The sequence below is a fragment of the Dromiciops gliroides genome, chromosome 2 (genome assembly GCF_019393635.1).
Source record: "Dromiciops gliroides isolate mDroGli1 chromosome 2, mDroGli1.pri, whole genome shotgun sequence".
NCBI classification, from domain to species: Eukaryota; Metazoa; Chordata; class Mammalia; order Microbiotheria; family Microbiotheriidae; genus Dromiciops; species Dromiciops gliroides.
Genome location: NC_057862.1, coordinates 426,369,112 through 426,391,480, shown reverse-complemented (window position 1 = coordinate 426,391,480; position 22,369 = coordinate 426,369,112). Strand labels below are relative to the sequence as shown.

The following is a 22,369-nucleotide window of genomic DNA, read 5'->3' as shown; positions in this document are numbered from 1 at the left end:
TAACCTCTAGGCTACTTTCAAGTTATAAAAATGACCTAAGGTATATGGTTATACAAAGATGGCAACTGGCACCAAAAGACTGAACGTTAAAGGTCCTAAAACATCTAAAGTTCTCTAATTTTAACTGAATTCTATCCACCAACTCTATTTGGTGATTTTTCCCTTACATTTTTCTTACCTCAGTTCTCAGACTTATAGAATCACATGATGAAAAACTGGAAAGGAACATGAAGATCTGGTCCAATCTAAGTCTCTCAAATGAAGAAATTGAGGTGCATGAGGGGGAAGCAATGTTATCAAGTTCTGAACTCCAACAAAAGTATAAAAAAACTAGATATAATAACAACTGAAATTTCTATAGCATTTTAAGGTTTTACAAAGCACTTAATATACATTAACTCATTTGTTTCTTATAACAGTTCTGTGAGGGAAGAACTTATAGATGTTTTATCTCCATTTTAAGATAAGAAAAGTGAGACTTAAATTAATGATTTGCTCATTGTTACAAAAAGTAACACTAAAATTTGAACCCAGATATCATAATACAAAATCCAGTACTCTCTCCAATATACTATGGCTGCCTGACATAGAGTTGATCAAGAGATACAGATGGGTGAACAAAACAAAAACAAAACAAAACAAAACAAAACAATCGCACAGCTAAAAGGGCCTCCTATCACAGAAAAGTAACAAAGACCATCCTAACAGGAAAAAGTCTCAGGACAGAAAATAGTGGGAATGTAAAGCACAACTGAAAGGGATCTTATAGTCTTCTAGTACAATTCCCTCGCTGTACCTTTGTAAGAGAAGCCTTACCCAACTATGGTCACATAAGCTAGAAAGCAGCAGATGGGTGCTCTAGGAGTATGAACCTGAATTCCTTTGGGTTTAAAAGAAAAATGTTATTTACCTCAAATAGCTGGATTTCTGGTTGAAACTTTCATTTGCTGCCTTTAAAGGGGTGATCACAAAATATAGGTCAAACTATGAAGGTATACTCAGGGGAATAGACACTATTTTCAAGTTTTACACACACACACACACACACACACACACACACACACACACACACACACACACACACGATCCTTCTTTCTGTTTTCATTTAAGACCAAAACCTTTGATTAGTCTGGAGTCAGAAGAAATTGGGTTTGAATCTCAGCTCTACTTACTACTTGTTACTACTTGTGTGACACTGGAGAGGTCACTAAAACTCTGGAACACACAGTTTCTTCATCTATAAAACAAAGAAGTTAAAGTAAATGATCTCTAGACTCACAGAATCTTAGAACTGGAAACTGCAAAGGTCTATAGTCCAAGCTATACCTAAACAGGAATCCCTCAAAAGGAGTAGTGGAAAGAGAAGCATACTAATACATTATTGGCAGAGCTATGAATTAGTTCAACCTTCTTGGACATCAATTTGTAATCATAAGACAATGACTAAAATCTACATACTCTTTGACCCAGGGATCTCACTGCTGAGCATATACTCCAAGAAGGTCTGAGATAGAAAAAAGCTTTTATATTGTAACGACTGGAATGACGCCACCTGCTGGAGACTTACTGTAGAAGAGTTCCGCCCATGAAGCAAAGGTCTTTGAGGGCAAGACCAGGAGTCTTTTCTTTGGCGTCAGGAAATGGGGGGGGGCCCCCTAGTGGGAGGAGGAAGGAAGAGATTGGCACTCTGTCTCACGCTCTCTTTCCTGAGGACGCTGGTGGAGAGTGGAGCTAGAAATGCACTCTCCCTTTAATAGATAGCAATCTAGGCCTTTCTCTCTCTCTTTACCAAATTCTTATTCTCCTTAATAAATGCTTAAAAGTCTAACTCTTGCTAAAGCTTATAATTTATTGGCGACCACTCATTAGATATTTTAGACAGTTTAGCTAGAATTTTAGCCCTGAAAAATATATACCAAAATATTTACAGCACCTCTAGTTGTTGTAGCAAAGAACTAGAAACAAAGATGTCCATCAATTGGGAACGGCTAAAAAAGTTGTAAAGGAATACTATTGCATTATAAGAAACAATAAATATAAAGAATTCAGAAAGTCATGGGAAGATTTATACAAATTGGTACAAAAATAATAACAATGTAACAAAAATAACAATAATGAAAGTTGAACTCTACAATTATAAAGACAATTTATAATTTATTCCCTACTATACTGGATCTGGGATCTCTTATTTCCTTGATATAAATCCTTTCTTGCACTGGAATGCTGTCTGCCTGCCAGTCAGTGGTCCTGGCCAGACCCCATTCCCAGTGTTTATAATAAATTATAAAGAAGAGGTGAGAATATACACTTCTTTCTTTATAGAGGTGGGGAACACTGCATATGCTATTAGATTCGGGAGATAAATGGATTAGTTTTGTTGAACTGTCTTTTTCCCCACTTATTTTGATAGTCTTTGTTACAAGAAATAGCACTCCATGGGTAGGGGAAAGAGGAGGGATATACTGTATTCGTAAGTGAAAATTATGTTAAAATCTAAAACACAGCATTATCCTTGACAAGTGGTCAATCAACCTTCAGTAAAAGGCCTCCAGTATTGAGAAATACACAACTTTTGAAACTATTTTTTTTGTAGGGCAATGGGGGTTAAGTGACTTGCCCAGGGTCACACAGCTAGTAAGTGTTAAGTGCCTGGGGCCACATTTGAACTCAGGTCCTCCTGACTCCAGGGCCGGTGCTCTATCCACTGAGCCACCTAGCTGCCCCTTGAAACTATTTTGGATAGACATAATTGTTAGAAATTTTTCTTTAAAATGAGATAAGATCTATGATCAAAAAATAATTAAATAAAAATAAATAAAATGAGATAAAATCTGCATCACTATAACTTCTATCCATTATTCCTAGTTATGCCCTAAGGTCAAGCAGAGTCAGATTCCTTCCAGGTCTAATGGATTATGTTCAATCCTTAACTTGGTATCCAGGGACCTCTACAATGCTCTATCATTTCCCGCTTCAAATACCACTACCAACCTAAGATAATCGGTGGTTCCTGATTTTCATGTCCCTTCTAACTTACTCTCATCATGGAAGGCAGCTGTCCCTCCCTTCATCTCTCCTTCTCCTTTCTCCTTTCTCCTCCTCCAGTTTTCACCATACTTTAAAAATGTTTCAATGACCATTCTTTTTTGGGGGATTGGGGGGAGAGAAGAGGTACATCACTACTTTCTAATCCATTTCCTCCAACCCACTTTCCAATTTAAAAACTTTGGATGGAAAAACTTGTTAAAAAAAAAAGCATAGGAAAGCAAAATCAATCCACAGAGTGTCCAAAAATGTGTAACTGCACCCTGAGTGCCTCACTTGCTCTGTAAGGAGGCGGGTAAGATGTTTTAAATAGGCCCTAGGGAGTCATGAGTCATCAGTATAGTCTTTTAAATTTGTTTTTCTTTAATATGTTGTTGTCCTTTAATTGTTCTCCTGGTTCAGCTCAATTCACTCTGCTTCAGTTCACAATACCCAGGAATCTCTGGAATCGTTTCTTTCATAATTTGTTAGGGTGCAATAATAATCCATTACATATATAATTTACTCAACTACTCACCAATTATTGGCATTCCCCCCTTTAAAATCTAGATTTTTTTATCACTCACTCCACCTTTTAATACCTGCTTCTAGATCATGAAATTTCATTTGAAACTATCCCCTCCCCCATTATTATCCTGCCTCTTAACTTTCTCCCTTCCTCACTTGTTTTCCTATTGAGTTTGATGTATTTTTTACATGAAGCTGTGTTACCAACTCTCATCTACTTCAGAAAAAGTAAGGTTCATTAGTAAACACCCCCCCAACTCCTGACTCCACATTTTTATAATTTTCTCATTCAAATTATGAAAGGTAGCATATTTCTTTTCCTCCTTCCTTTATACATTAATATATATTCTTTAATCCTCCCTTCTCTCTCCCCCTTTAAAACCCTCAGGATAGAACCAATCCCACCCTTAGGTCCTCTTTTTCTTATTTAATTCCCCTCAATAATCTTTAAAAGACATTAGGTTCTAAAGAGACACTTGTTTCCTCTCCTTCTATTAGAATGCTTCTCAAGGACAGGAGCTGTCTTTTTGTTTATATTTGTAACCCCAGAGCTTAATACAGTGCCTAGCACATAGTAAGTGTTCAATAAGTGACTGCTACATTACACAGGTCCTTCTAATTGCTCAAATAAATTTACCTTCAAGGTTTCTCTGTACTCTCTGATTAACATTTCAAAGTTTCAATTCAGCTCTGATCTTTTCATCAGAAATGCTTCAAAGTACTCTATTCAAAAACCAAAACCAAGATGGCAGAGTATCAAGAACTACAGCAAGGTCCCATTCCCTACACTCCCACCAAATGCCTCCAAACAGATCTAAGACAATGTACCAGATCAAATTGAGATCAAGAAAGCCAATAAAAAGCACAGTCACTTCTCCAGCTCAAGTGGGCATTGGGAAAGAGGTCTGAAAACACTGGAAATGGGGTCTGGCCAAGATCACTGACTGGCAGGCAGACAGCATTCCAGTGCAAGAAAGGATTTATATCAAGGAAATAAGAGATCCCAGATCCAGTATAGCGGGGAATAAGCATGTGTAGAGTGAAGGAACAGTTAACAACTAATGAGTGTCACTCATAACCCAGTTCCAGGGCAGACTGAGAAGGGAACCTGTGCCTAGTGGTGGCATTCCAGGGTGAAGAGCTATCTCAGGCCCTATACTGTGTACCAAACAAGGAGCAAGTTCAGAAGCAAACAGCAGCTGTGTGGATCTGACCCCAGAAGCAGAGCTAGGTCTCAGTTCCAGCTTTCCAGACCAAAGGGAAATCTTTTGTTCTGTCACTCTGAACCAGCAGAGCTTTAGAGATGGCTAAGTCCAGCAGCAACCTACTGGAACTCCCAATCAAAAAAACCCCCAGTGTTGTTCCTATCCAAATTCAGGTCAGGAACTCACAGAGCTCAGATCATGGGAGTAGCAATCAGGTTTGGCCTTGGATCAGATCACTTTGGAAAAATAGTCCCCAGCCTAGCCTTCTCCTGTAATTCTGGAATATACAACACTAAATATCCCAAGAAAGCAGCAACAGACATTCCCTACGTAAGTGAACAGTCTGGTCCTAAAATTAATTCTGAAATCAGGAATTAAACCAGTAACAATGAGTAAAAAGAAAAAACAATACCAACATAGAAAGCTATTATGGTGACAGAGATGCCCAAGACACAAACCCAGAAGAAGAAAGTAACTCCAAAACATCCTCAAGCAAAGCCTCAAAGACAAATATAGCATAGGCGCAAATTTAAGTAGAATTGCAGGTAGAGATGCAGTGAGAGGTTTTTGGTTTTTGTTTAATAAATGAGTAAAATGTTTTTGTAAATAATACAAGAGTGCTAGACTAAAAAATTGAAAAAGAAATGAAAGTTATAGAAAAGGGAATTGGAGAGGGTTAAGTGACAGTTTAGCACAAGACATAAAAAATCTTGCCCAAGTAACAAACTCCCTGAAAATTAGCATGGACCAACTAGATGCTAATTAACTTAATAACTCCATAAGACAACAAGAAATATTAAAATGAAGTCAAAAGACCAGGGGGAGGGGGGGAGCGGGGAGCACGCCACAGACCAAGAAGAGATTTAAGAATCATTAGACTGGGGGCAGTTGGGCTGGCACAGTGGATAAAGCACTGGCCCTGAATTCAGGAGGACCCAAGTTCAAATCTGACCTCAGACACTTGGCACTTACTAGCTGTATGACCCTGAACAAGTCACTTAACCCTCACTGCCCTGCAAAAAAAAAAGGGGGGGGGGAGAATCACCAAACTACCAGAAATTGGGGGGGGGGGGAGGAGTATTAAAGACATCAGACTTCAAGAATTCATAAAAGAAAACTTTCCAGATCTCTTAAAACCAGAATCAGGAATCAGGTAGAAATGCAAAGGATCCACTCACTAGTCACCTCTTGAAAGAAACACCAAAATGAAAACTGCCAGGAATATTGTGGCTAACATCCAGAGTTTTCATGTCATAGAAAAATACTGAAAGCAGCCATAAAGAAAGAATTTAAGTACCAATAAAATAGTAAGGGTCACACAAGACTTACCAGCCACACAGAAAGAAACAGAGATCTTGGAATACAATATTCTAGGATACAAAAGATGAATAACTTATTCGGGAAAAATGAATACAATCCTACAGGGGGGAAAAATGAACCTTTAATGAAATCAAGGACTCCCAAGCATTTTTAATGCAAAGACCTGAGCTGCATAAAAACTTTGGAGTATAAACACAGGAATCAAGAAAAACATATCAAACATGAGTGAATCATAAGAGACAAAACAAAGATAAATTGTTTACATTCTAACATAGAAAAAATGGTACGTGTCCTATCCTGTCATTTCCCCCCACCTCCCCAACCCTATCATCCATCAGGGGTAATAAAAGGAGTCTAATTCAAAAAGAGGGCCTAGGAGTAGCTCTGTTATGTCTTGATCATACTAAAAGAATGGAAAGGAATGGGAAAAGGAATATACTAGTGAGGGAAAGGGAGAGGAAAGTTAGGAAAATTTCTCTTATATAATTAGGGTGTGCAAGTGCAAGTCTATACAAACAAGGAAGAAGGTATGGGAGAGCAGGTGACACTTGAATCTCTTTCATCTGGTCAAAGGAAGAAAAGAATATACACACAAATACACAGGGTTGGATACAGAAATATACTTCATTAAACAAGGAAGAGGGAAAAGGGGGTATAAGAGGAAGAATAAAATTAAGAGAAGAATTAAGTCTTAAGCAAAACAAAGGACATACAAATATATAGCAGCTCTTCTCTGGCATGACAAAGAACTGGAAACTGAGCAGGACCAAGGGTGGGGTGAGGGTATCATTTGGCGGATGGCTGAACAAGTTATGGTATGTAAACTAGATGGAACACCACTGTTATAAAAAAATGAGAAGGGGACAGTTAGTTTCAGAGAAAACATGGAGAAAACTGATATGAACTGATGTAAACAGAACCAAGAGAACAATTTATGCAATGACAATAATATAACTAAAATTGAAACTGAAAAGACCTAGAAACTCTGATCAGTATGACCAACCATAATTCCCAAGGACCTCGAGAATGGTCAAGGAGTCTCAGAGTGCAGAATAAAATAAACTGGGCTGTGATGTGTGTGTTTGGGGAGGGGGGGCCCGCAATACAAAAATGTGTTTTACTTGACTATAAACGTTTTTATGGGGAGGGGACAGACATTCCAGGCTTAATAAAAAGAGAGAGAGGATGGGAAAGAAGAAGGAAGAAGAGGAAAGAAGGAGAAAGAAAGGGAGAGAAAAGAGGATGGGGGAGAGGGGAAAGGGAAGAGAAGAAAGTGGGAAAGGAGAGAAGGGAGAGTGCTCTATTCCATTAAAGATCCATTTGCCCCACCGGAGGACTACAGTTCTTCATTTGGAAGACTTTTGCTTTTGCCGTTTGATGTAGTCCAAGATCTCCTATCAATTAATATAGAAGCTTCCAAGTCTTGTATAATACTTATTATGGCTATTTGGTACTTGAAGTCCTACTTTCTGGATTCTTGCAGTATTATTCCTATAACATGGAAGCTCAAGACTTTAGTTTATAATATTCCTCAAACTTTTTCTTTTCAGGTTCCTTTTAGGAGATCAGTGGTATTAAACAAATAGAATTGGGGGCCACTAATCCACACATAAGGATCCCTGAGGGCCACATATTTACTTATTTTAAATGTAAAATTATCTATGTTTTATTGTATTTGTATTTATTATGCTAAATATTTCCCAATTATATTTTAATCTGGTTCAGATCGCACTTGGGAGTGTTGTAGGTCACATAGGCCTACAGATCACGTTTGACACCTCTGCAGTAGGTAATTAATGGATTCTATCTTCCCTTTGTCCTCTAGTTCTAACAAATATGAGCAGTTTTCATTTATGATTTTTTTGAAATACAGAATCCAAGTCTTTTTTTATGATCTTGGGTTTTCAGTGAGTCCAACAATTCTTAAAGTATCTCTCCCTGATCTGTTTTCTACATTAATTATTTTTGCTATCATATCTCGTCCACTATTTTTTCAATGTTTATTCAATTCTTTTCATTGATTTGTTTAGTCTAGTTTTTCATGGATTCTGTTACTTGGATAAGATTTACCACCTCTATTTATTCTATTTTCAATTCTCTCCTCCAAAGCTTGTTTCTTTTAATCTCTGGTTTCATTTCTTCTTTGTATTCATACAGTCCTTATGAAAAATACACTTTTTTTCTCTTTGAGGTCCTGCCCACACATCATTGAAGAGTTGTCCTCTCCTTGTATTGGGGCATCTATAGATCTACAATAACTTTTTTATACTGGTCAGTGTCTTCTTTGGTTTATTCATTTCTGCAGCATTAGTTCTGGAAGAGGGTCTTTGTATCAGGGCTAAACTCCAACCCCCTGCTATGTTCCTGGGTTGGTTAGCCCTGCTTAGTCTCATCCTGAATCTCCTGAATTCGTACTCTGCCCTCTACCTAGTGTCAGGGGCCCCCTTCTATCTTTGAAGTTAAGGATTTTCATGGACCAAATTCATCTCAGAATAGAGTTTTAGGAAACTAAGAACCCCTGGATGTCTGGGCTGTTCCAGTCTGAATGTTGTCATACATGCACTGATTCATGTTGTTCCCTCATCACCTTGGAGCCTTCTGACCTTCCTGGGCCTTTCTCAGGGGAGTTCTCCTGTCATATTGCTTCCAAACAGAGAGTCTTTCAGGATACATGTGTCCCTGGTCCAGTGAAAGACTATAGACTTGAATGGCTGCACTGACTGTGCTGTCTGCCCCCTTTCTGCACATGGGCCCCTGGATGGCTTTTTGTGAAGCTTTGGGATAGAAGTCACTTCCATGTCTTTGCTCACACAGTTCCTATGCCTAGAATGTTTTTCTCTCCTTTTAACTATTACATTCACTACTAATCTTTTAAAGCCCAACTCATACATAAGACTTTCTCTTCAGTGACCTCAAAAGTTACCTACATGATGCACTTTGGGGTACAAATCTGATTTCACCAGTGTAGGAAAGCTATCTATACCAATGCAAAGCAGCAAATGTTCTGCAACTTACAGTCTTAGAGAATTGTCCAGAGTATTGGGGGAATAAGTGACTTGCTGACAAATCCAGATCTTTATGACTCCCAGGACAGCTCTGTATTCACTATAACATGCTGCTTCATCACCCCTCACTGCCACCCCCATCCCCAGCACTGTAAGGTAGGAGACATGGCACACTAGAAAGAAAACTCAATAGGCTGGGTTTATATGATGACTGACACTTAGCTGCATAAGCATTGATAATTATTTTTCTTAGCTTTCCTATCTATAAAATGTGTATAATACCTATAGTATCAACAACAGAAATATAATAATCCAATAAGATAACAAAGATTAAAGCATTATTAAAATGTTAGGTGTCATTCAACACAATAAAAGGACTAAATATACCTTATATAAATTGTATATCTCTCCCAGTGCTAAGCACAATCATTTGCCCAAAGGACTTAATAAATATTTGTTGAATGGAACTGAATGTAACAGGGAGATAACTTACGGTATATGGCATAAACTAAAGTTTCAATGTAGCCCAGGCTGCAGAGAAGGGCTTTATACATGTTTGCCAGTAACCAGCTGCCCTCTCTGGTCCATTCTACTTTCCCTGAGACAACCAAACTTCTGGAAAAGTTTAAAAGAACATTACTCTGGGGGCAGCTAGGTGGTGCAGTGGATAGAGCACCAGTCCTGGAGTCAGGAGGACCTGAGTTCAAATTTGGCCTCAGACACTTGACACTTACTAGCCATGTGACCCTGGGCAAGTCACTTAACCCTCGTTGCCCCACCAAAAAAAAAAAGAACATTACTCTGTCTGGCCTGTCACTTCTGTCCTCAAATTTTTTGTTGTTGATGATGATTCACATTTCTATAACATGTTATGGTTTACAAAGCACCTTCTTCACAAATAAATGTAAAACAAGTAGTAAAAAGACAACCCACATTCTGTAAATGAGGAAACATTTTCAACCATTACAAGGGTATGTAGTATAATTTCATCTGGGTCCTCACCACTCATCAACAATTGTTCTACCATCTTGAGTCCTGTATTTCATCAGATGAAGAGACTCCTTCATTAAGGATTTTGTACCCTTGATGCCATCCTCTCTAAAATTTCCCCCATAATCATTCCCTCTAATTTTCAAACTCTTTGTATATACTGGTTATTTCCTGGTATCTACAAACCACCTCAAAGTTACCCTCATAGGTAAGAACATTTTACTTGACTGTTATATCTCCTCAAAATTATTATCCTATAGTCCTCCTCTTTCAAAGCCAAATTCCTAAAAAAGCTATCCACTCTTTGCTTCCACTTATTCTTCTTACTTCTAAACTACATGCAATCCACCCTTAGACCTTATCACTTGAATGAAATAGCTCCCTCCAAATTTATCAAGGATCTTTTAAACTGCCAAATCCCACTGCCTTTTCTCAATATTCATCCTTCTTTGATCTTTCTACAGCATTTAACAGTGTTAACTACCCTATCCTCTAAGATATGCTCTCCTCTAGTATACTCTCTTCTCTCTAGGTTTTCAAGATACTGCTCTCTTGGTTCTTCTCCTCCCTGTGTGCCTGTTCCTTCTCAGTCTCCTTTGCTGGATATTACAGCCCATAACTGTGAATGCACCCCAATACTCTATCCTGGGCTCTTTTCTCTGTTAAGAACCAGGGATCCCTACCTGTCATGGACAAGAGGAAGGGTGTGGGTGTATGTGTATGCATGTGCACATGGTGTGATGGACCTCTTTTGCCAGTCTAGTGAAGTCCATGGTTCCCTTCTCAAAATAGTTTTTAACGCCTAAAATGAGTAGCATTACAAAGGAAACACTGAAATACACTTATTAAAATATTTGTTAAAAACAAATTCATGGGGGGCGGCTAGGTGGCGCAGTAGATAAAGCACCGGCCCTGGATTCAGGAGTACCTGAGTTCAAATCCGGCCTCAGACACTTGACACTAGCTGTGTGATCCTGGGCGAGTCACTTAACCCCCATTGCCCCGCAAAAAAAAAAAAAAAAAAAAAAAAATCACAACTGATGCAAAATAAGCAGAACCAGAACTATTCAAACAATAAAAGTAAGAATGTAAGGACAGATAGACTGAAACATACTATATCTGGATAGTATGTTTCTAATACAGCACTAATGGGCTCAAAGAGTCCAGAATGAGAGGCAGCTAGGTGGCACAGTGGATAAAGCACCAGCCCTGGATTCAGGAGTACCTGAGTTCAAATCCGGCCTCTGACACTTGACACTTACTAGTTGTGTGACCTTGGGCAAGTCACTTAACCCCAATAGCCTCACTAAAAAAAAAAAAAAAAAAAAAGAGAGTCCAGAATGAAGCATGTTTTCTTTTCTTAGAGGGGAGGAGAGCTAATGTAAGAATTTGATTTGTATGACTATACGTAGAGGTTCTGTTTTTCTTGCCTTCTCAAGGGTTAGGAAAGAGGGAGGAAAAATTCAGAACCAAAAAAACTTTTTAAAGTTCACAGATCCAGAGCAGCTAGGCGGCACAGTGGATAGAGAACCAGCCCTGTAGTCAAGAGGACCTCTGAGTTTGAATATGACCTCAGACACTTACTAGCCATGTGATCCTGGGCAAGTCATTTAACTCTGCCTGAAATAAATAAATAAATGAAGTTCACAGACCCCCCTGGTTAAGAAACTTTGTTCTCTATTCTTTTTTTTGTGTGTGTGAGGCAATTGGGGTTAAGTGACTTGCCTAGGGTCACAAAACTAGTAAGCGTTAAGTGTCTGAGGCCGGATTTGAATTCAGGTCCTCCTGAATCCAGGGCCGGTGCTCTATCCACTGTGCCACCTAACTGCCCCTGTATTCTTTCCTAGTGACCTCATTAATTCTCAGGGGTTCAGTTATCATCTCTATACAGATGACTATTACATCTCTATATGTATCTCTAATCTCTCCCCTGAGCTTCAGGCCTATATCACCAACTATCTATTGAACATTTCTAAGTGGATATCCCTTAGGCATCTCAAATTTAACCTGTCTAAAACAGAATTCATCTTCCCTGCCCCCAAACTTACCTATTTCTCTTGCAGGTCCTACCATCTTTCAAGTCACCTGGGTTCACAATCCTAATCCTATTTAACCCTTTACTCTCCCCTCATCTCCAGTATATCTAGGTGCCAAATCTTGTCTAACTCATATCTCCACAACATCTCACTTATCCCCTTCTCTCAGCTCAAACCACCCTCATCTACTCTTTCAATATCCTATTAGCCTCCCTGTTTCCAGTCTGTCCCTTCTCCAATCCCCTCCTCCACAAAGTTACCAAAGTGATATCCCAAAAACATAGACCTGACTATAATTACTCCCTTTCTCAATAAACTGCAATTATCTCCCTACTGCCTCAAGATAAAATACAAATTTCTTTGGCATTTAGAGCCCTTCACAACCTGGGCTCCAACTTACTTTTCCAGCATTATGTATTTACTACCCTTCCTGCATTCTATCTTGTAATCCAACCAATCTGATTTACTTACTGTTCCTTGCACACAATATTATATCTCCCAGCACTATCTGATCATGTGTGACCCATTGCCTTTGTATGGTTCCCTATACCTGCAATATACTCCCTCCTTGCTTCTACGTCTTGGAATCCCTAAATTCCTTCAAAGTTCACCTCAAATCTTACATCTTATGTGGTTTTCCTAATCCCCCAAATTGCTAACATCTTGCTCCTAAAAATTACCTCATATTTATCTTGTATATAATTTAAATATGGCTATATTTGTACAAAACATATCTGTTCTAATAAGTAAGCTCCTTGGAAACAGGAGCTATTTAATTTTTGTCTTTGCATCCCCAACACCTACCACAGTGCCTCACACACAGTAGGAGTTTAGTAAAGGCTTGCTGATGAGCTTGAAGCTATCCAACAGTTAACTCCTTCACCTGCCATTCTCATAGCCCAGTCTTAAACAACTCCCACCTCCTGAAAAAGAGAAGGGAAGTACCTACACAAAGCAGAAGTATAATATTTTTTAAATGATTATCTGAAATGTCTGAAGTCACACAGCTAACAGAACAGAAGAGTTAGTACTTAAAGAGCCTCTAGCCCCAAATCAGATATTCTTTCCTTTGAAAAATCAGCAAATTGGCAAACTTTCTGATAAGTTTTCTCTGAGAGGTTGCCAAAACATGCTCCTTGCACCTCAGTTTCTCCATATGTACCAGCATTTTTCAACTACAGCAATTGGGGTTAAGAGACTTGCCCAGGGTCACACAGCTAGACAGTGTCAAGTGTCTGAGGTCGAATTTGAACTCAGGTCCTACTAAATCCAGGGCCGGTGCTCTATCCACTTTGACACCTAGCTGCCCCAGTTTCTCCATATGTAAAAAAGTATATGAGTATATCATTTATCTCATATGGATATCATAAACAATATGGAACAATATGTAAACTTTGAAATTATAAATTAAAGAACACCATAAACATAAAGCTAACACTGGAATTCAGAAAACAGCATATCTATTTCACACACACACACACACACACACACACACACACACACAAAATATGAGGGGGAGGGGATAACTGGGGTAAAGTGACTTGCTTCACACAGCTGGTAAGTGTCTGAGGCTGAAAATGAACTCAGGTCCTACGGACTCCAGGGCCAGTGTTCTATCCACTCTAGCTACCCTCACAAAAATTTATTAAGGGACTATATGATGCAGAATACTATGCACAATGCAAAAAAGGAAAACCTATATCGTTGTTGCTGTCATGGAATCTAGTACAACTCTCTTGTTCATTCAACCACCATTTAGGTGTCTATTTTATATCAAACAATGTGCTAGGTCCTAGAGGAGATAAAAAGATAATTAATACATAATCCTTGCCTTCATGAAGCTTATAATCCAACAGGAGAGTTACAACACAAAAAAGAAACAAATATACAATCAGGGGAAAAACTGTAATTCAGAAAATAATAAACGAAATGTGAGGGTACAAAGTACTAGGAAGGTTAGGGGAAAGCAACCTCATGAGAGAGAATGGGAAAGGTAAGAAATCAAAGAAGGCTTTCTTGGAGAAGATGTGCTTAAGCTCGGCCTTGGAGAATGGACATGATTTTGACAGTCAGAAGCACACCAGGCATAGGAAAGATTGTTAACAAAGGTGAAGCAGGACAGCCTAGGAAAAGGAATTGGAAGTCATCTAGTTTTAGCATGTGGATCAGGGTTATAGGAGATAAAATGGAAAGACACTGATTGCAGCAGACAAAATAAGGATGGCTTTGAATACCATTTTAAGGAGTTTGGACTTGATCATGAAGACAAAAGAAAGCCACTGAATAGTTCTGTGGACAAAAATGGCAAGATCAGAGCTATACATAATAGTAACTTACATTCCTATACAACTTTTTAAAGATGTACAAAGTACTTTCCTCCCAGCTATCCTATGAGGTAAGTAGTACACATTAGCCCTATTTTAATGGATAACAAAACTAAGACTCAAAGTTAAATGACCTTCAAGGCCCTACAGCTAGTAAGCATGGAAGGCTAATAATGTGTAACACAAAAATAGAGCTATCACAACCGAATAATAAGGCCAAGAAAGAAGAAATGACTTGCATATGGTCATATAACAAATGAGTGGCAGAGCCACAACTTGAACCCAGGCCTTCTAGTTCCTAAATGCTGTGCTTTTTCCATATGCTTCACCACCTCGTTAAATTGTGATACAGCTTGTCACGTAACCAGAAAGAAAATACATTATATGCATAATGTTTGGTCAGTCCCAGGTTCATTTGTAACTAAATAGGAGAGTGCACCTAAAAAGGCACCTACATTTTCCCTTTCAAAGTACCTCCTCTCATTCCCTTTTAATTTAATAAATCCAAGAACAGTAATTTCCAGCAAGGTTGATTGGAATCCAAAATAAAATAATAGTAACAATGCAAGTGGTGGTCTCACTGTACCAATATAAATGAGCAATGCTTCGTAAAGTACTACTGCCTACTATGTGCACAAACTGTGTACCTAAGTGGCTCATAACTAATGCAAGGGATGAGGGAAAAGGGAGTTACAGAAAATTAATCATCTCCAAAATATTCCATTTAAATACCTGTTCTACAAGAAAACCGTATTTATTATGATTCACAAAATCATAAATTTAGAGTTGGCAAGGGCCTCAGGTCTTCTAATTCTGCCTCATTTTACAGAGGAGGAAACAAGCAGAAGACATTTATTCTAATTCTGACACATTAATTAGGTATGTGACCTTGGGAAAGTGACTTCAAAGTCTCTAGATCTCAGTTTCCCCATATTTAAAATGAAAAGGGTCAGACTAGATAAGGATTTTGTTAGCTTGGGGTCCATGAGCTTGTTTCAAAACATTGTTTTATACACACACACACACACACACACACACATACATATATACATACATACATATATATCTCAATAAGTTGTTTCCTTTATAAGTCTACGTATTTTATTTTATGCATTTAAAAACACTCTAAGGGGTCCAATGATTCCACCAGACTGTCAGAAAGGTCCATGACACAAAAAAGGGGAAAAATCCCTGGATTAGATGAACTCTAATCTAGTTCCATTAACTCAAATGTTCTAACATTCTCTTCTGTGTTCTAAAGTCTCTTAGAACTGATATTCCATGATTCTAGGACACTGTGACAACAGAGATGAAAAAAATATAGCAGCTAAACTCCTTCCAAAATTTTATGTATCCTTCCCTCTCCACTGACTTTAAGACAGTGGTTACCTGCACTGAAATGGTTAAATTCATTTCAATAAACAAAAACTGAGCAGCCCAATGGGAGATTATGAAAAGCCCTGGCACCTGGAATATACTGCAGATGAGCAAAAAAAACTGCAGGTGCAGAGCAGTAAAGAGCTACACCTTACCAGTGACCTAGAAATGCCAGGGGATTTATTACACAACCTGCTGCAGAATTCTCACTTTTCAAATGGAAATGAGCCATGAAGTCACACAATTCAAAAGGGCTGTGATTTTATTATTGAGACAAACAACTGTACCTATTTGAATTCTACTGATGATGAAGTAACTATTGAACACAATATTTCTGATAAAGTTGCATTATGTCATGTTAAAAATAACCAGGAAACCAAACACCAGAATCCCTAGGCTACTTGTCAAACAGGGTCACACTTAAAGAACACCAAACAAGGACACTAACTACATATACTTACTTGCTGTGTGACCTTGAGAAGCATTTCATCTCTATGAACCTGAGCTTCCTTCATTCTCTAAAATGAGAGGGATGGACAAGACAATTTTGAAATTCGCTTCCACTTCTAACATTCTGTGATCTCAGGTCCTTTCCAAGTCTAATATTCTATGACTGTATGACCCTGAATGATTATATAAGCCTGAAACCAAGACATATTCAAATTAGGTATAGATTAGATAAATTCATTTAGTCAACTCACTATTTGAACAGAAGAGATCCTTTACCTACATTAAAGACTTATAGAGCCTCCAATTTCACACCAATACTTGATTATATCACCATTAATCTTGCCTCATTACTTCATAACATCTCAATAAATAGTTTCCTAAAATTAGACTATGAAGTTTTATAACTACCTATTTAGGAATAGCTTTTCTACAGCTGAACAGATTCTGAAAAAAAAAAACAGCCACTCTTACAATATAAAAAACTATGTGAAAACAAATAAAAATGAGGTTAAAATGCAAAAGGTACCTTAATTGTTCCAAAAGCTAGTGAAACCCTCTCAGTCAGCAGAAAGTGAAATTACAAATGAAGCTCAATGTCACAACCCTCTGGCAAAATAAATTAATGACTAATAAAGCAACTTACTATTTACATTTAGCCATGTTAATCATTTGGAGGCCTTTAGAAACTAAGAAAACTAAACCATCATACACACACACACACACAAAATTTTAAAATCATTCCCTCAGAGTTGTGAACTGTCAATAGGACTAGAAATGATGTAATAGCCATCTCAATAGACAGCAGCAAGGTATAGCTGAGATAAGCGGTGGACTGGAAAGATTTGAGTTCTCCTCTTGGATCTGTTAACTAACTTCCCAGGTGATCTTGGGGAAAATCATATCACCTCACTTGGCCTCAGTCCCTTTATCTGTAAAAGAAGGGGACTAGACTAGATGAATTCTAAAATTCCTCCTAGCACTAACATTCTATATTTTAACATTCTATTTTATAAGGTTCTTTCCAGCTCATTCTGATTCTATGAGTATACAAATTAACAAAAACAAAAAAGCATTCAAATCAAATGCACTTACTTTGAGGGGATGTCATTTCTCTTTTGAAGTTATTCAAAAAGACGATAAAAATTCAACTTTTGTTAAATACTTGCAACATGTCTTGCAAAGGTGCATTATCTGTTTTTATTACCCTGGGGTTTAGCAGCCCAAACTGACTTAAGTTAGTTTCTTTGGAAACAACTTCAAGCAAAAGCCAGCAAATACATGTCCCTTTGTTTTGGGGGGGTTTTTTGTTTGTTTTGGGCAGAGCAATAAGGGTTAAGTGACTCGCCCAGGGTCACACAGCTAGTCATTGTCAAGTATCTGAGAGCAGATTTGAACTCAGGTCCTCCTGAATCCAGGGCCGGTGCTTTATCCACTGTGCCACCTAGCTGCCCCCAATACATGTCCCTTATAAGCAGTTATAACTTAAATCCAGACCAGCCGAGTACTTAGCAATAGACAGAATACTGCATATATGAGAATATAGCCTCATTTTGCAGAGTAACTACAAAGAAACAATTTCTCCTTCATCCAATGTTCAAACTGCACACAGAACATCCAAATGACATAGTATAGAAAGCATTAACTACTTTTTAATTCTGCATAAAGGGGTGGAGGTATGGAAAAGAACAGAAGGAAATAATGTTTATGACCAGTTTTTACTTAGTTATATTCTTTCAAAGGACTCAAACTTACTTAATATAAACCATCTCAATTCCCTTGAGATAGAGATGGATCAGGTTTCTGCAGGAGAAAGGAGTATAAAGGGATTAAGTGTCTCATCCAGCAAGTCACTTGGAAAATAGAAACTGGAACCCAGTTATGTGGACTCCTAAGTGGAGATAATCTGAGTTCAGAGGTTCATAAATCTGAAATAATTTGAAGAATCTAGAAACGACTATCCTGAGCCCTAGTACTCCATAAGATTCTGAAGTATAACAAATATGCTAAAACTGCACCGATATCTACAGAGTACTAGACCTCAGTATCCCATGTATTAAAACAAAAATGAAAAACTAGTAAACAATTTCTAATGTCCCTCTCCAAGTTCTAGCATTCTATAAGGCCATTTTCTTTCCAGCTCTAATAATCCATTTGAGTCCCTTCTGCCCTAGATTACTCAACCTCACACTAAAAATGGGAAATGCAAAAGAAAAAATTAGCAATGTTGATAGGAATTTTCAAAGATTACCCCCATTCTTCTTGTCCAAAACTGCTCAAATCACTACCAAAGAATTAAGATCAAATATAACTGCCAATAACAGTATTCCATAGGCTAACCACACCTCAACAGAGCCTCCAGTAGGTGTCACAGTATGTATAGCTGAAATCTGTGGCAAATCACATCCTCGAAAACTCTTTCCCCTTTCAAAAAGAAAACATGGAATATATTCATTGTCTTAGTTTTCTACTTCATGATCTGGATTTTTAAAAATCTATTAGGCTGAAGATAGTTTATTCTAACAGAATAAATTCAAAACGTGCACGTTATTTTAAGCTTAGCCTCTCTCCACTTAACCTTCCTCTGTTTATAGTTAAAATTCAGTCAAAGAAGAGATCTCATAAGAATTTCCTTAACTAACAATAATCACATTTTCTAAATTATTAAAAGTAAAACAACTGTGCAGAAAGCTCACAAGTTAGTCTTTTAATTTAAAACCACACAAGGGACATTACATATTATTTGAAGTCAGAGAATACAGTTTCTGATGAATATGATCAAATCAGCCATTAAAATGTCTAAACAGACTAAATTTAGGGACCCTGAAAAGAAGGAACTTCCTCCACCTTTCATTAGCCTATTAGGTTGCTGAGGCAGTCAAAGCAAGTTTCCTTGATCCTTCCAAATCCCAAAGAATGTAACACTAGCCACAGAACACAGAGTGGGAATGGCACTAAAATGTCTGTACTCAAACCCCTAACAGTTATTTCCCCATGTGTTTGGCAGGCTGGTAAAACAATGCCTGCATCAGTCACAGAACCTGCTCTCTTCAACAGCTCTAAAGCTAGCTGCCCAAGAAGAAGCCAGGCCAGCCCAGCAGGATGCCAGAGTAGACCCAACAAGGCTCAAAAGGCAAAATAATTCCTGCAGACCTATTTTCTCCCCATGAATACTCAGAGAGCAGGCCTATAAAACTGGAACAGACCAAGTACTCCACCCCAGTGACTAGGTCACCAGGACAAAATTCCTATCTTCTACCTAAAAAACAACCCCAATTAACCAGTATACCACAACATTTGCAGAATCTCCACAGAAAGCCTCCAGCTATTGTCACCCTTCAAAGCCCAGAGTCATAACAGATGCTTGAAAACAAAAGAACAAAATGAAAAATTGCAATAACTTGATTTTTTTTAATTTAGCAAATGCCTTACTGGTCTTCTACATCCAAAAGCACAAAAACAAAACAGTTTTCCGGAAGCTACAGTTCATACATAGTCAAAACACTTCTTTACACACTAAATTAGACAGCATGATTCAGTGGAAGATTACTGAAGTCTTGGGTTACAATCTCAATTCTGCTAATGACTACTTAAGAGACCCTGAGCAAGTCACCTCCATGAAGGGATTGGAATAGATGACCTCTAAGTTCCCTCCAAGTGCTAATATTCTGTGACTCTTATGAAATTTAAGAGTTCCTTTAAGCTTAAGGCCTAGACCTGGCTCTCCAGTTTAAGATGACCTCTAACTGGCTCTAAGTGTATGGCCCATCTCCAGGAGACAATATCTTCCTGTTTTCTGTTGCCCTCCTACTACACCTTACCTGGGAAGTTTGAGCACTCATGTATCCTCTAGTCCAAGATCTTTGGCAAGCACAAGTTTTAGCCCTAAGCATTAAACCCCTAACAGTATAGAGGGTAGCTCCACAATCGCTTTCAAAGCCTTCACCAACCAACCCATGCTTCCTCTAATTTCGAAGTTTTGCACTTGGCTACTACTTCAACTCATACTTCCAAACCAATTTGACAACCCTCTATTATTTTTCAGATAAGGGTAGAGTTTCAGAAAGATCAAGTAACTTCATGTTGTTCACATGGCTAGTATCAGAGGTTAAACCCAAATCTTCTAATTTAAAGACTACCAGAAGCTGCTTATCATTTATCCTGTCCCCATTCATTCTAAAGAGTTCTAGAACCATGTCTAGCCATCTTCCTTTGTCCTAAGAGCCAATGCTTTTGCATTTTGGGAGATATGCCCTTCAACTTTTCATTATCACGAATATTGGAATTTTGTCTCCAAGATATTACCTCTACTCTAACTTCAAATCCATAAGCCTGATCAATTTTCCACAACCGTAGCACCATACCATCCTTCCACTTTCCTCTCTAACCAAAAACTCTATTTACTTCTAATCACCTAATTTAGGCCCCCTCTGATATATTCTTCAAACTCCAACAATCCTATCCTTCCATTCTTGATCTATTTTTAACCCAAACTCAAAAATTTTGCATCATTCCCATCATCCCTACCTATTCCCAATTACTCCTTGCCCCACCCCCCCCACGGCCCGCTCCCCCCCCACACACAGTGGGTAAGTTACTACCACACTACCAGGTAAGTTACAGTTTATCTTCACAACCCATGCCTTACACAGGGGGCTCCTTTGCCGTGTTTCACCTTACAAAAAAAAACACAACACAAAAACCCTCCTCCTCACCCCACCCACCACTGAAGCCTTCCTCCTTAGAAAAAAGATCCCAAATCATTTACTCTCCCTCTGGGTGCCATCGCACACCTCTCCCTACTACAACACCGTGGGGCCCCCAATTCATTATACTGATCCTTCCTGCCTCTCTAGCATTCACTATACCCACCCCCTGCCTCTCTCTCCCTATTCTTCACCCTCAATACTCTCACCCTATCCTCGGCCTCCAGCCTCACCCCATCCTCGAGCACCCACTCTTCCCCATCCTCAAAATCCTTCCCTCTCTCCTACCCTCCAGCCTCATCTCTCTATCCCATCTTCTAGGCCCCCACTCCGACCTCCCGTCCTCGACCCTCCCCCCCTCCCATTACCCTCTCCCCATCCTCGACCCTCCCACCACCCCCTCCCCATCCTCGAAGCTCCCCACCCTCTCTCCATTTTCGAGTCCCCACCTTCATTTCCCCTCACCTTCCTTCGCACCCCCCATACACACACACACACACACACACACACACGTCTCCATCCTCGACCACCCGCCTCTCCCCTTCCCGGATCTGGTCATGCTGAGCGCGGGCTCTCTCCCATACATATCCCATGCTTCATCTTCGTCCTCTTCCCCCTCCCCCCTCCAAAGGTGAATGTACCGTCCTGCCCTTGTCGTTCCCGGGACGCGGCGGCGGCGGCCGCGGCGGATACAAAGCCCGCCCATCCTCCTCACCGGGGCCGGGCCCGGGAGAGGTGGGGGAGGCGCTAGGATCCCTCCCCTGGTTCTAAGCTCCCCGGGGCTCCCCGCGCCCGCGGCTGCTGCTGCTAAGGACACACACAATAAACAATGCGGAGCAGCGCTCGGCCGGCTCCCAACCGCCACAACGGCCGCAGTCAACCGCCTCCAACCGCCGACTGCCCGCCCGCCCGCCCCCTGACGCCTACCCGAGCCGGCGCCCAGTTCCCGCTGCCGGGCCTAAACCCGGACTCCCTCTGGGCTCCCCGCACCGCCGCCGCCGCCGCCGCCTCCTCAGCTCCGGCTCCTCGGTCTAGCGGCGGCGGCTCCGGCTCCTACTGCTGCTGCTGCTGCCGCGGCTGCTCTGGCGGCTAGCGGGGCTTCGGCTGCGAGCACGTGACCTCTCTGGGTCGCTTCATTGGTGGGCCTGTGGAAGGGGCGGGCCCCACCGCCGCCAAGAAACGGAAGCCCGCCCCTCGCTCTCGCCTCGCCCCCCTCCCTTTCCTTCTCTCTCTTTCACCCTCCTGTCCGTTGTGCCGCACCTGAGAGCCTGAGCCAGCGCCCGCTGCCGCTTGCGCCAACTACGCACCTGGGGCGCGCTAGTGCGCACGCGTGGGAACTACCGACGCGGCCGGCCGCACCTGCCTGGGCCGGACCGACCGAAACTCAATCCCTGCTTCCCTCTGGCC

The 22,369-nt window shown here is 40.0% G+C and overlaps 1 protein-coding gene across 1 annotated transcript in view; it reads right to left on the bottom strand.

Moving 5' to 3' along the window:
• The window catches only part of LOC122742188 (spermatid perinuclear RNA binding protein), a 136,766-nt gene extending 114,706 nt beyond the window's left edge, over positions 1–22,060 (bottom strand). The window contains 1 exon segment of the mRNA XM_043986254.1: positions 21,890–22,060. The gene's annotated coding sequence lies outside the window, so the exon portion shown is untranslated.
• Between the last annotated feature and the right edge of the window lie 309 nt (positions 22,061–22,369).